The sequence below is a fragment of the Petaurus breviceps genome, unplaced genomic scaffold (assembly GCF_028583685.1).
Source record: "Petaurus breviceps papuanus isolate PSGF00001 unplaced genomic scaffold, PetGlider_PUasm1.0 90977, whole genome shotgun sequence".
NCBI lineage: Eukaryota > Metazoa > Chordata > Mammalia > Diprotodontia > Petauridae > Petaurus > Petaurus breviceps.
The window spans coordinates 25,173,747-25,186,068 of NW_027187391.1; the positions used below are offsets into that span (position 1 = coordinate 25,173,747).

The following is a 12,322-nucleotide window of genomic DNA, read 5'->3' on the forward strand; positions in this document are numbered from 1 at the left end:
GAATTTCATGAGTCAATTTATATGTTAAAGAAATATTTAAAGAAGAAAGAAGCAAGGACCTACAGTGGAGGCCTACAGAAATACAAAACAAGACTCATGCATGTAAGAATATTGGAAGGAGTGCTAAAGTTCAACAAACTGAAGATGGAGAGAAATGTCAAGAACGATAAAAAAAAGTTTTCCTTTTTCTGTTACATTGCAGGAAAAGAGGATGGTGAGATAAGGTGTAGAATTTCTGTTTGTTAGTTCAGTGGCAACAATGGAAAGGAGATGAATTGAAACACCCCCCCTTTTTGGTTTTGTTTTTTATTTCAAGGAGAAATATTTTTTGACAGGAAAGGACATAACAAAAATGGCTATTAGAGAGTTGAAATTTAAGAAGAGAGTGCCTACCTGTATGTGCCCCCCCCCAAAAAAAAGAGTCCAGGTCACCAGTGAAGTTCATCACCAGATGATGCATTCCTAAAGCTATGCACAGGTGATTTTGATAACCAAGCCACTGTTGGTGACTTTTTAAAGGTCACTGAGCAAGAAACAAAAAATCTAGGCCAGAAAGGGAAGAGCAGAGAATAAGAATTTCTTTAGTACCTACTATGTTCCAGGTACTGTACTAAGTTCTTTTAACGAATATCTCATTTGATCCTCACAACAACCTGCTGTTATTATCCCTTTCTTACAGCTGAAGAAATTGAAACTGATAGTTGAGTGACTTGACCAGGATTGCACAGCTAATAAATGTCTGAGGTCAGATTTGAACTCACGACAATTCTGACAACAGGATCAGCACTGTATCACCAGCTGCCTCTAACTAGGCAGTCAAATGTCTTGATTTCCAAAACAAGAGAAGAGAATGTGATCTGGAAATTATGGGACAATAATATTAAATTCAATTCTTGAGAAAAAAATCTAGAACATTGTTAGGAAATTATTAGTGAACATTTGAAATAGATAGTCATGAGAATAGAAAACCGTCGTGGGTTCATCAAGAATAAATTATGCCATAATAACCTCATGGGGGGGGGGCAAGGAGGGAATAGGATTACTATATTGATAAAACCAGGTAAAGTGTTACATAGACTTTAGGAATGCAATTTTACAAAGTCTCTAACGTATTTGTTGTTTGTTGTTTTCTTTTATACAAGAAAGAAAAATTATTTCTAGGTAAAAGTACAGTTAGGTGGATTCAAAATGTGTTAAATAATTCAACCAAATAGTCGCCACTAATGGCTCCACGTCAATACAGAGGATGATGTCCAACAGCTTGCCTCTTTTACTATCAAGAAAAATTCCCTAAACCTAGAGCTATGCAGAATGGGCACCTCTAGAAGGTAACAGGTTCTCTCCCACTATAAATTTTCAAGGGAAATTTTCAAGAAATTTCTTAGTTAAGTATGACCTGGATGACTTTGGAGGTACCTTACAATATGAGGATTCTGTGAAGCTGATTATGTATGCTAAGCTGAACAACGAAAAAACAATGATAATAATTTATTTTATATTACATAATGGGTTTCAAGTGTTTTCCTTCTAAAAATCTGGAAGAATTGATAGTTTAAAAAAATCCTCTTTTATACAGAAGAGGAATCTGAGGATCAGAGAGGTAAACTGACTTAGTCACATTTATGTAACCAGAAAATATCTAAGTTACAACCTGGACTCTGATTTATTAATCTAAATGTAGTGGATTTTTTTTCCTATTATGCCAGCTCAATTTAAAATAAAATGATCTTGACCTTGTATATTGTATTATGCTAATCACTGTCAGACAAATAAACTGTTGCATTCTGGTCAGCTGAACTATTGACTAGAAGTTAATCATTTGCAAACTCATTGGTTCACAAAAGGTGAAAATATATTAATCACCAAAGTCAAGACAAGAGCATGATTAGATAGACTGGATGTTGCCAAGTTGCAGAATAAGAGAAGCACAGGGGCGGCTAGGTGGTGCAGTGAAAAGAGCACCAGCCCTGGAGTCAGGAGGACCTGAGTTCAATCTGGCCTCAGACACAACACAAAAACTGGCCAGTGACCTTGGGTAAGTCAATCTCAATTGCCCTCCAAAAAGAAAAAAAAAGAGTTGAGACATAATACTTAGTCCAAGGACCTGAGGTATTTATTAGCTGTCTATAAGACTGGATCAAAACCTGTGGTCAGAGAATTAACCTAGAAGAGGTTTCAGAGATATATGGTTACTAACAGCAGCCCTGGTTTGTGGCCAGAGTTGCTTTAAGAGTGGCAAAAATCTTCTGCTCCCATTTCAGCTAGAGCAGAGCATTGCTTCTTGATTAGTCCTATCCTGACTTGCAAGCTTCTCTGCATTTAAAGGGTCACAGCTAGTCACTAAGAAGTTTCCCTTGCTTCCAGCTTGCTGATGAACTCATCATATGGAATGGATTCAAAGTACTTAGTGAACTAGAGATTAACTTTTTCATAACAAATTAATTAATTTATTTTATTTTGCAAAACTCACTTCCATAAATTTTAAATTTTCTCCCTCTCCTCCTACCCCCTCCCCAAGAGAGTATGCAATATGATATAGGTTCTACATATATATTCTTATTAAACATATTTTCATGTTAGTCATGTTATATAGAGGAATTAGAACATATCAGAGGAAACATGAGAAATAAAACACAAAACATAAAAAGAGAGCAAATAGTATACTTCGATCTGTATTCAGACTCCATATATCTTTGTTTGGATGTGGATGACATTTTCCATCATGAGTCTTTGGGAGTTGTTTTAGGTCCTTGCATTTGCTGAGAAGAGCTAAATCTATCAAAGTCAATAAACTAGAGGTTTAATGATAATAGGTAACATTTATATAACACTTTAAGGGCTGAAAAATGCTTTATCAATATAATTTCCTTTTATCCTTACAACCACTCTAGGAGGAAGGTGCTATTATTACCCTCATTTACATATGAGGAAACTGAGTCAAACAGAGGTTATGAGTTGCACAGCTAGCAGGTGTTTGAAGTCAGATTTGAAATTCAGGTCTTGTGACCCCACATCCATTACTCCATCCTGACAGAGTATAGCCCCCTCTTATTTAAAGTAGCCTCCTTGCCTAAGGCAGATGTCATTATTATCAAAGAAACCATTTGTTATAGTCTGCTGTTCATATGACTGTAAGTTAAGTAAAAAAAACAAGATTCTGTTAATTATATACAGGACATTGGGATTTGTAGGGGATGAATGGGACACTGTCCCCTTAAGAAAAATCAGTGAAAAGTGATAGCTTTTATTTACTATATCCTTAAACTAATGAGCTAAGAAGTAACAGCATAATTTGAGTAAAGGCACAGGTGGGAACAGCACTTGTGAGTAATCTGAAGGGTAATACTTTTGAAAATTTCTCATATAATTTTACAGAAGCTAAAACACAAACTTGAGAAGAGATTGAATTTCTTTTTTTGGCTAGCATGGTAGTCACTCTGTAATGTGACATGGTGATTTTTACATGTAGGCTCATTCCTCTGACAAAATTCTCTTCATCCCTCATAAAAGTTCAGAGATCAAATTGTGAAAAGAGCATATGGCATTTTTAGAGTTAGTCCTGATATAACCCTAAGTTAGGAGTAAATGGGGAAAGAGGACATATTTATCACTAATAATAATGATTGGCTGTTGCTGTTCAGTTGTTTCAGTTGTGTCCAACTCTTCATGATCCCATTTGGGGTTTTCTTGGCAAAGATACTGGACTAGTTTGCCATTTCCCTCTCCAGCTCATTTTACCGATGAGGAAACTGAGGCAAAAAAGACTAAGTGCCTTGTCCACGGTCAAACAGCTAGTAAGTGTTGCAGGCTGTATTTGAACTCAGGTATTCCTGACTCCAGGCCTAGCACTCTATCCACTGTACTGCTTAGGTGCCCACTGTACCACCTAGCTCCTCAGAAATACTAATATAATAATATTTTAGTATAATAATAATGATGATAATTACTAATTTCCATTTAAATAGTATTTAATAATTTAATTTAGCAATATTCAATAATAAATTAATAATAATTTTCCATTAGTAATAATAATAATTTCCATAGTACTTCTAGGCTTATGTAAATTTTGCCGTTTAAACCTGAAGTGGAGAACTGAATCATCTGTTTGGTTAATACCAACTCTAAAGATTCTCACATATTATCACATACTAAAGCACTTAGATATTTAGTCTATATTGCATATCATTTGAGAAATTACATGGCACAATATGTAGAAAGTCAGCCTCAAAATTGGTTTCTGCTTCTGACATACAATTGTTATAAGTCCATGGGCAAATTACTTAACATCTCAGTTCTCCAGAGAAATCTCTAAGATAAGTTGGAAAGATGAGAGTGTGCATTGGTAAAGGGGGTTTCCTGAAGAGGAGTTCCCTGTATCAATGAAACCACATTTCCAGTTTAATAAAATATCTTATTTTTACATAAGTATTTTATATTATAATTGATTTGTTTCACTTTGCATATAAGAACTTCCTAATTTCATGTTATACTACTTGAGAGTAGACACTTTACCTTCTGCTTATTTTGATTTCAACACTAACCTTGCGCATAGCAAGTACTCAATAAATCGTTATACCACATAAAACTGGGAAGGGAGGATTTACATTGTTACTCATTATTATGTAAACATTATTATTTAAATCATTTATATCATGTATGTTTAGAAAGATGTAGATAACTATCTCTATCCCTATTACTCTCTCTCTAGCATATCTATCTTTCTGTCTCTCTCTAGCTTAGTGTGGTCACAAATTGGAGGACTATGTTAGTGGGCTAACACTTTGAAATTTGAGTCATCACTGGGTGGTCCATTAATTGTGTTGTGCTCTGTGGGTTTGAATGGCATATCTAAAGCCAACTAAACACTTTTCAAGTCTTCATTGTTGTTCAGAGGGGAAACTGAACTGGGTCTTGTTCAAAGAGTGCGGATGGATCAGAATAAATGAACAATCTTACCAAAGACTAAGAAATACTGGAAATAGTTCAGAAAGTAATCTTTGTTTGAAAGTTCAAGATAAAGATATAATTAATTAAATTAATGTTAGTATAACTGTTATTAGCCATCCATTAGAAGTAAGCAAAAATCATGTCTGCTTTTGAACATATTTGGAACATCACCATTTCAACATTTAATTTTCCTTTTGGTTTAAACACGAATCATATATGTAATGATTCATCAGTGGCTTGGATAAGAATCCAAAAATATAGATGTAAGTTTTCCAGTCTAAAACCAGTTAGATAAGTTTCAAAATAAAAAGTATCATCTCCTTTACAGTAAGTGTGCATTTGTCCTACAAATTATCCATTTTTACAATTTAATTAAAGAACAAACACCCCAAATATGTACTTTGTATTTAGGTTCATAAGAGCATACAATAGTTATAATCAACTTCACAAGCTTATCTTCATAAATTCCTGGAATGAAGATCTGGAGATTTTAATGGACAGGCAGGGATAAGACGAAGGTTGGGCAGGCTGGGAGAGAAGACACATAGACACTGTTATCAACTCAAAGTTAACATCAACAATGGAGTTCATCAATTTTTCCTCTCTCAAAGTATCTCTATCAATGTTACCTTTTGTTTCCTATTTTCTTTTTATTTTAAATAAATGATATTTATTATTTTTATTTTTCAAGTCAGGAAGTTTTTTTTTTTAATCTGTCCCTTCCACTACCCCCTCAATTGAGCAAATGCACAAAACCCCTATAACCTTTACTACATATTTGCATAGTCCTTCAAACAAATTCCCAAAGTAACCCTATCTTAAAATGTATGTTGCTTTTCTATTTTTCAAGTTCATCATTTCTCTGTTAAAAGTTAGAGATGTTTCATTTTTTTTTTTTTTAAGTCCAGAACCCTTGTGGATTTTAATCTGGAAATGGAGAGTAGGAAGGGGAGTTGGGGGCTGGGCATCCTCTTCCTTCCTCGGTATTTCTTGGTCTCCTCAGCTCTAAGTGATTGCCATGGAGCACAATGGTAACACCATCTCTGGACGACAGCAAGGGTTCTCTTTCACGATAGCTTCATTGGCTTCTATACGGATCTGAACCTCGGCCCGGGCTGTGCCTCATCTGATTCCCCTGACAAGTCTGAGTGCGCCTTTTCCAGGTTGGATCTGGCAGCCGCCAGGTCCAGCATGTCCAGAGCCACAGCTTCTTCTGCCAGCAGCTGCACCGAGGACTCGGCATTCACTGTGACAGAACCACTGCTCACAAAATACTTGGTGGTGGTGCCATCCTCGGCGTGCACGGGCACCACGCCGGGCTTCAGCACCTGCAGGGTGGGCACGTGGGCAGCAAGGATCCCAAAGGCCCCACCTGCTTCACTTTGGCCTCGTTGAAATACTCCTGCGTCGGGGAGGCGAAGGTGAAGGACATCTGGCCGGGGACGGCGGCGGCGGCGGCCCGGGTGGCCTCGGCGTAGGCGCGGGCCGGAGGACCCGGGCTTGGCGCAACAGGCGGAGGCCACAGCGGCGGAGCAGGGCAGTGGGAAGCATGGCGGCGGCGGACAGGCCGGGTACCGGGAGCAGAGGGAACGGGTTGCCGCGCCAAGGACGGAGAGGGTGTGTTTCATTTTTGATCTTTTGAATTTACTTTTTAACACTGAGCTGATTAGAGTTCTACAGTCTTTCAAAGTTGTTTTCTCTATACTGTTAATATTGCAAACTTGTTGACCTAGTTCTTCATACTTTTCCCCTGAGTCAGTTCATGCAGGTCTTCCCATTTTCTCTGAGATTGTCCATTTCATCATTATGACACAATAATATACTGCTCATACTAAAAATACAAATATTATTTGCTTAATAATTCACTAATAGGTAAGTACATCTTTATTTTACAGTTTGGGGCTATTACAAAAAGAGCTGCTTGTGCATATTTTGAATATAGATCCTTTCCCTCTTCATTTAACTTTTTTGGGCTATAGGCCTAGTATTGGTAAAGGTAAAAAAAAAATATGTAGTTTGGTCGTTTGGGGGTCATAGTTACAAATTGCTTTACAGAATGACTAGACCAATTCAAAGCTCCATCAGTATACTTATTTCCCAACAGTCCCTATAACACTATTATTTTTCTTTTTTTCTCATTTTTGCCAATCTGATTGATGTGAGGTGAAACCTCACAGTTTCTTTAATTCACATTTGTATAGTTATAAGTGGCAGGGCATTTTTCATATGATTATTGATAACTTGGATTTCTTCTTTTGAAAATTGATGATGCTTTGACCATTTTTTTAAATTGGGGAATGGATCTTAGATTTCTAAATCTGAGTGTTGATTCAATATTCCATTTTCAAAGTATTCTAAAAGTTTTAGTACAGTTTTTAAAACTGTATTCACTTGGAAGTGAAGTCTTCATTAGACAAACTTGTTGCAGACATTTCTCACCCCCCCCCCCAAGGTACTCTTCCCCTTTTAATTTTAAATATATTAGATTTCTTTATGCAAAAACTTTTAATATTTTATCCCATAAAATTTTATTTATCCCTTGTTTAGTCGTATAGTCTTCCCTTATCAATGTATCAGAAAATTATTTTCTTCTTTGCCCCTTTTAATTTTTTTAAAATTGTTATCTTTTTAACAAGTCAGCATTTCTATAATGCTTTTGGATTTGCAAAATACTTTACAAACATCTCATTTGATACTCACAATCACCAAGGGAGGTAGATGTTATTATTATCACTGTTTTACAGGTAAGGAACCTAAGCCATAGAAAGCTTGGGTGATTTGTCCACGGTCATCTAGGTTTATGTTGCCATTTGGAACTTGGTATGGTATATAGTATGAGCTCCTGGTCTATGCTAATCTCTGCCACACTGATGTCTTGTTTTCCCAACATTTTTTTTTTTCTGAAATAGTGAATCCTTCCCCTGGTAACTATGTTCTTTGGCTTTTATCAGACACTATGCTGACATGTTTGTTTGCTTCCCTGTGTTATATATCTAATCTGTTCCACTCACTGATGATATTTTTTTAATTAGCACAAAATAATTTTAATGACTACTGTTTTGTAATGCAATTTGAAACTTGACAGACTCTCTTCCTTCCCACTTTTGTTCATTATTACCCTTTAGATTCTTGATCTTTTTTTCTTCTATGTGAATTTTGTTATTATTTCTTCTAGTTCTATAAAATATTCTTTCAGATGTTTAATTGGTATAGTACTGAATAATATGGAAAATACTCTCATTTTCATTATATTGCTTTGATCTGCCTGTGACCACTTAATATTTCTCCAATTATTTGAGGCTGTCTTTATTTCTGCAAAAAGTATTTTACAGTTAAATTCATATGGTCTCTCTCAATGTTATTCCTGCAACATTAGCTCACATTTCCATAGCAGTTTTGGGGTTAAAAAGCATTTTTCTCTCAATAACTCTGTTGAGTAGTATAAGTGTCATTACCTACATTTTGTGCATGAATGAACTGAAGCTCAGTGATTTGCCAGATATCACAAGGCTGGTAAGTGGATTTGAACCCAGGACTCCTGACTATAATCAAACACTTTTTTTTCTTTTAACATACCATTTACTGCTTATTAAAATGCTTTTTTTTAACAATAACATTCATTCATTAGCATCCGCCAGTTATTTATTAATTTCCTCCAAAGTTCAAAATACTGTCCCTAAGACCTGGGTTAGATGTAGTTTTTAGATAGAGTGTAGATTCGCCTTTATGGAATTTAAAATTTGATAGAGGGAAGAAAGAAATTCTTTAATGAACCAACAGTAGTATAAGGATACTTGGTATGTATCTACCATTGGCATGAGGTATTTCAATTCAGTTTTCAAACATTTTGATACAATGCTGTCTGATTAATGATCCCAAATATATAGTTTTGTACATATTATTTCCTTGCTCAAAAAATAAATCAATAAGCATTTATTAAATACATAGTATGTGACCCTGAGGATACAAAGACAAAATGAAATCATCTTTTCCTTCAAGGAAATTATGTTATTTTGGAAGGAGATATGTTTAGGTAAATATACACACACACCCACACACATACACACACAAAGTAAATATGAGATGATTTTTGGAGGGAGACATATGTCACTTGGGGTATCAGAAAAAGTTTCATTTAGAAGGTGGGACATATTCTAAGAATAAATGACTGGACTTTACCTCATCAATATAGTTTAATTTTCTTATCATATTCTTTATTGTTTTCAACATTCTGGCCCTTACCTTTCATTAATTTTCCCCAAATTTCCCCTTACCAAAATGGTCTGCATATTGCTTTGCATATTGTATATATTTCAAAGAAAGCTTGCTGATGATGAGTGAAGACATCAAGATAATTCATCTGACTTTTATAATTTACCTATCACATAATAAGAGGCAAAGATACAATGGATTATTAAAATAGATACATGTTAGAATCACTTGGGGGACACAGTCTTCTAGAAATCAGGTACCACATCTATCTGCCTTCAGTCAGGAACACATATGTACATAACTCACTTAAAATTATATTATTTAAAAGACTTACAAAACACTTTCTTTACAATAGTCCTCTAGAACAAGTAGTACATATTTCATTTCTACATTACAGATGAGGAAATTAAGTCTCAGAGAGGTCATGTGATTTGCCCATGGTCACACATCTAAAAGATGCTATATTATTACTATTATTTTCAAAGATTGGTTTTTTTCAATTTTTTATATATTTTTCAGAAGTCACTGGAGTTTATAAAATAGGAGAGAAACATAATCACGCATATGCTTTAGGAAAATTACTTCAGTAGCTGAGTGGAGGATGGAATGGAGTGGGGAGAAACTTGAGACACAGAGGCCAACCAGAATGATGGAAACAACCCAGATGTGATGCAGTAAGGTCCTGTACCAGAAGAGGAGAAAAGGGAACATATATAAAAGATTTTGTAGGATAGAATTGGCAAGACTTGGGAACAAATTGTATATTAGGGCATGAGAGATAGAGAGAAACATTAAAGGATGATACATAGTCTGTAAGCCTGGGTGACAGGGAAGGATGATGGTGGCCTTAACATTAATTGGGAAATCAGAAAGAGGGTAAGTTTTTTGGGGAAAGATAATGAGTTCAATTTTGAACACACTAAGTTTGAGATGTCTATGAGACATTCAGTTCTTACTATCTAATGGTGGATGAAAATGAATGACTATAGGTCAGGAAACAGGGTAGGAAGGCCTGGATAAATAGATCTGACAATCATTTGCATAGACATGAGAGATGAATTTATGGATGTTGATGAGATCACCAAGTGAAATGATATAGAGGGCCCAAAATAATAGGGCCCAAGTAAGAACTTTGGTAAATATTCACTGTTAGCAGATAAAACTTAGATGAAGATCCAGCAAAGAAGCCTGAGAAGGAATGTTCAAACAGGTATGAGAAGAGCTAGGGAAATTCAGTGTCATAAAAAAAAAACTAGAAAGAAGAGATTATAAATAGAAGAGGGTACTTGACTGTGTCAAAGCCTACACAGACATCAATAAGGATGAGGATAGAGAAAAGGCCACTAGATTTGGTTGTTTTTGTTGTTGTTTGTCCTTTGCCCTTGAAGAAAATCAAAATGACATCATGACGTTGGGGTCAATGTACAGAATATTAGGCTATGGCTTATCATACCAATATGAGCTCAGAAGGTTCTATCACAGATTGGGCACAAATAGTTCATATGACCATTAGGGAGGGAGATGACTCTAAAGAAATCCGTGGTAATTTTGGAGAAAAAACAAGCCTGGGAGTTAAGTGACTTGACCAGGGTCACACAGCTAATAAATACCTCAGATGAAAGAAGAAATTGAAATGGAGAACTTATTGTCCTTTGTGGGGGGAGGGGGAGAGGGGAACACAAAGCTACATAAGACTACTTAGGCAGATTCATTTACTGTTTAATTTTTAAATTATATGTGCAGGGCGGCCAGGTGGTGCAGTAAGTAAGAGCGCGGGCCCCAGAGTTGGGAGACCTGGGATAGAATCCGGGCTCAGATACTTAGCACCACACCCAGAAATAACTGGCCACATAACCTTGAGCAAGTTACTTAACCCCAATTACTTTAAAAAAATAAAAAATAAATTATATGAGCAAAAGAACTGGATATCAAATGAGGAATTACATAAAAACAGGGAAGATCTATATTGAAAAAAAAAAGATCATAGAACATATACCATAGAAATCATATAGTCTCCCCTCCTCTTTATTTTATAGATAAGGAAAATGGGATCCAGGGTGACTTCCCCAAAGCTCTATAGGTATGTGTGTATATGTGTATACATACATACATATATGTGTGTATTTGTGAATATATAAATGACAGTCATGAGTAGCACCCAGGAATTCTTATTTTTAGTTAGGTAGGTGGTACAGTGGACAGACCAGAGCACTAGGAGTTAAGAAAATCAGAGTTCCAACCTTGCCTCAGATATTTACTAGTTAGATGACCCTGTGTAGGTGACTTCAAATCTTTGAGCCTTAGGTTCCTTAAAATGGGGGTAATACTAATACTTTTCCAACTGTTTTGTAAGGGTCAAATAAGACAATATAGACAAAATACTTAAAAATTACAGCTATTACATTACTTCCAGTCTACTGTAATTTTTCCTTCTACTATACTAAGATTCTCTATCCTTTATAGATTTTCTCTGAGATCTATAAGTTAAGTGTAAATATATTTTATTAGTGTTTTGGTTTCTTTTGAGGAACTCAGAATCCTATTTGTGAAAAAAAAAGTAATTTAAAAAAGTTATTATAGAAGATAAAATTTTCTGTAAAATGTAATTTTGGTTTTTTGCATAATCTTCTTTCCTGGACTATATCTCCTTCCCACTCAGGGTTTTGGAGGCTGTAATCCTACTAAGTCACTCAGTGGAGCTCTTAAAAAAATAATTTCCATCCATGCCCATTGAGTTATATAAAGAAGGGCTGATACACTATTCCTACAAGGTAATTCTTTATTTTAACTTAGATATCCAAGAGCCCCTTACTCCTCTTGAGAACTCCATGCATTTGTGACTCAGAGCCTTTTGATCAGGGTCCTTGTTGTCTCCTCCTTCAGTAGAAGCAGCTCTTTATTTCCTAATGATTATAGATGACATTTATGGTATTTTTTAAGGTTTACAAGAACATTTTCTCATAACAACCTTGTGAAATAGATTTTACATTTTACAGGTCCTGTGAGTAGATGTTTTCTAAGGGTCTATCAAGCCCCATCAAATTTCTCTCAAATTACTATGATCAAGTCTTTAAATGATGCATTATAGCTCTAATGATTTGCCCACAACATTAGCTATACTAGTCCTATTAGTGTTATTGTTCAGTTGATTAAGTCATGTCCA

At 35.5% G+C, this 12,322-nt stretch overlaps 1 protein-coding gene and 1 pseudogene across 37 annotated transcripts in view; one reads left to right on the top strand and one right to left on the bottom strand.

Moving 5' to 3' along the window:
* The window catches only part of TRDN (triadin), a 565,674-nt gene that overhangs the window by 13,865 nt on the left and 539,487 nt on the right, over positions 1–12,322 (top strand). The window lies entirely within an intron of this gene.
* On the bottom strand, positions 5,829–6,585 carry LOC138153130 (ATP synthase subunit delta, mitochondrial pseudogene; annotated as a pseudogene).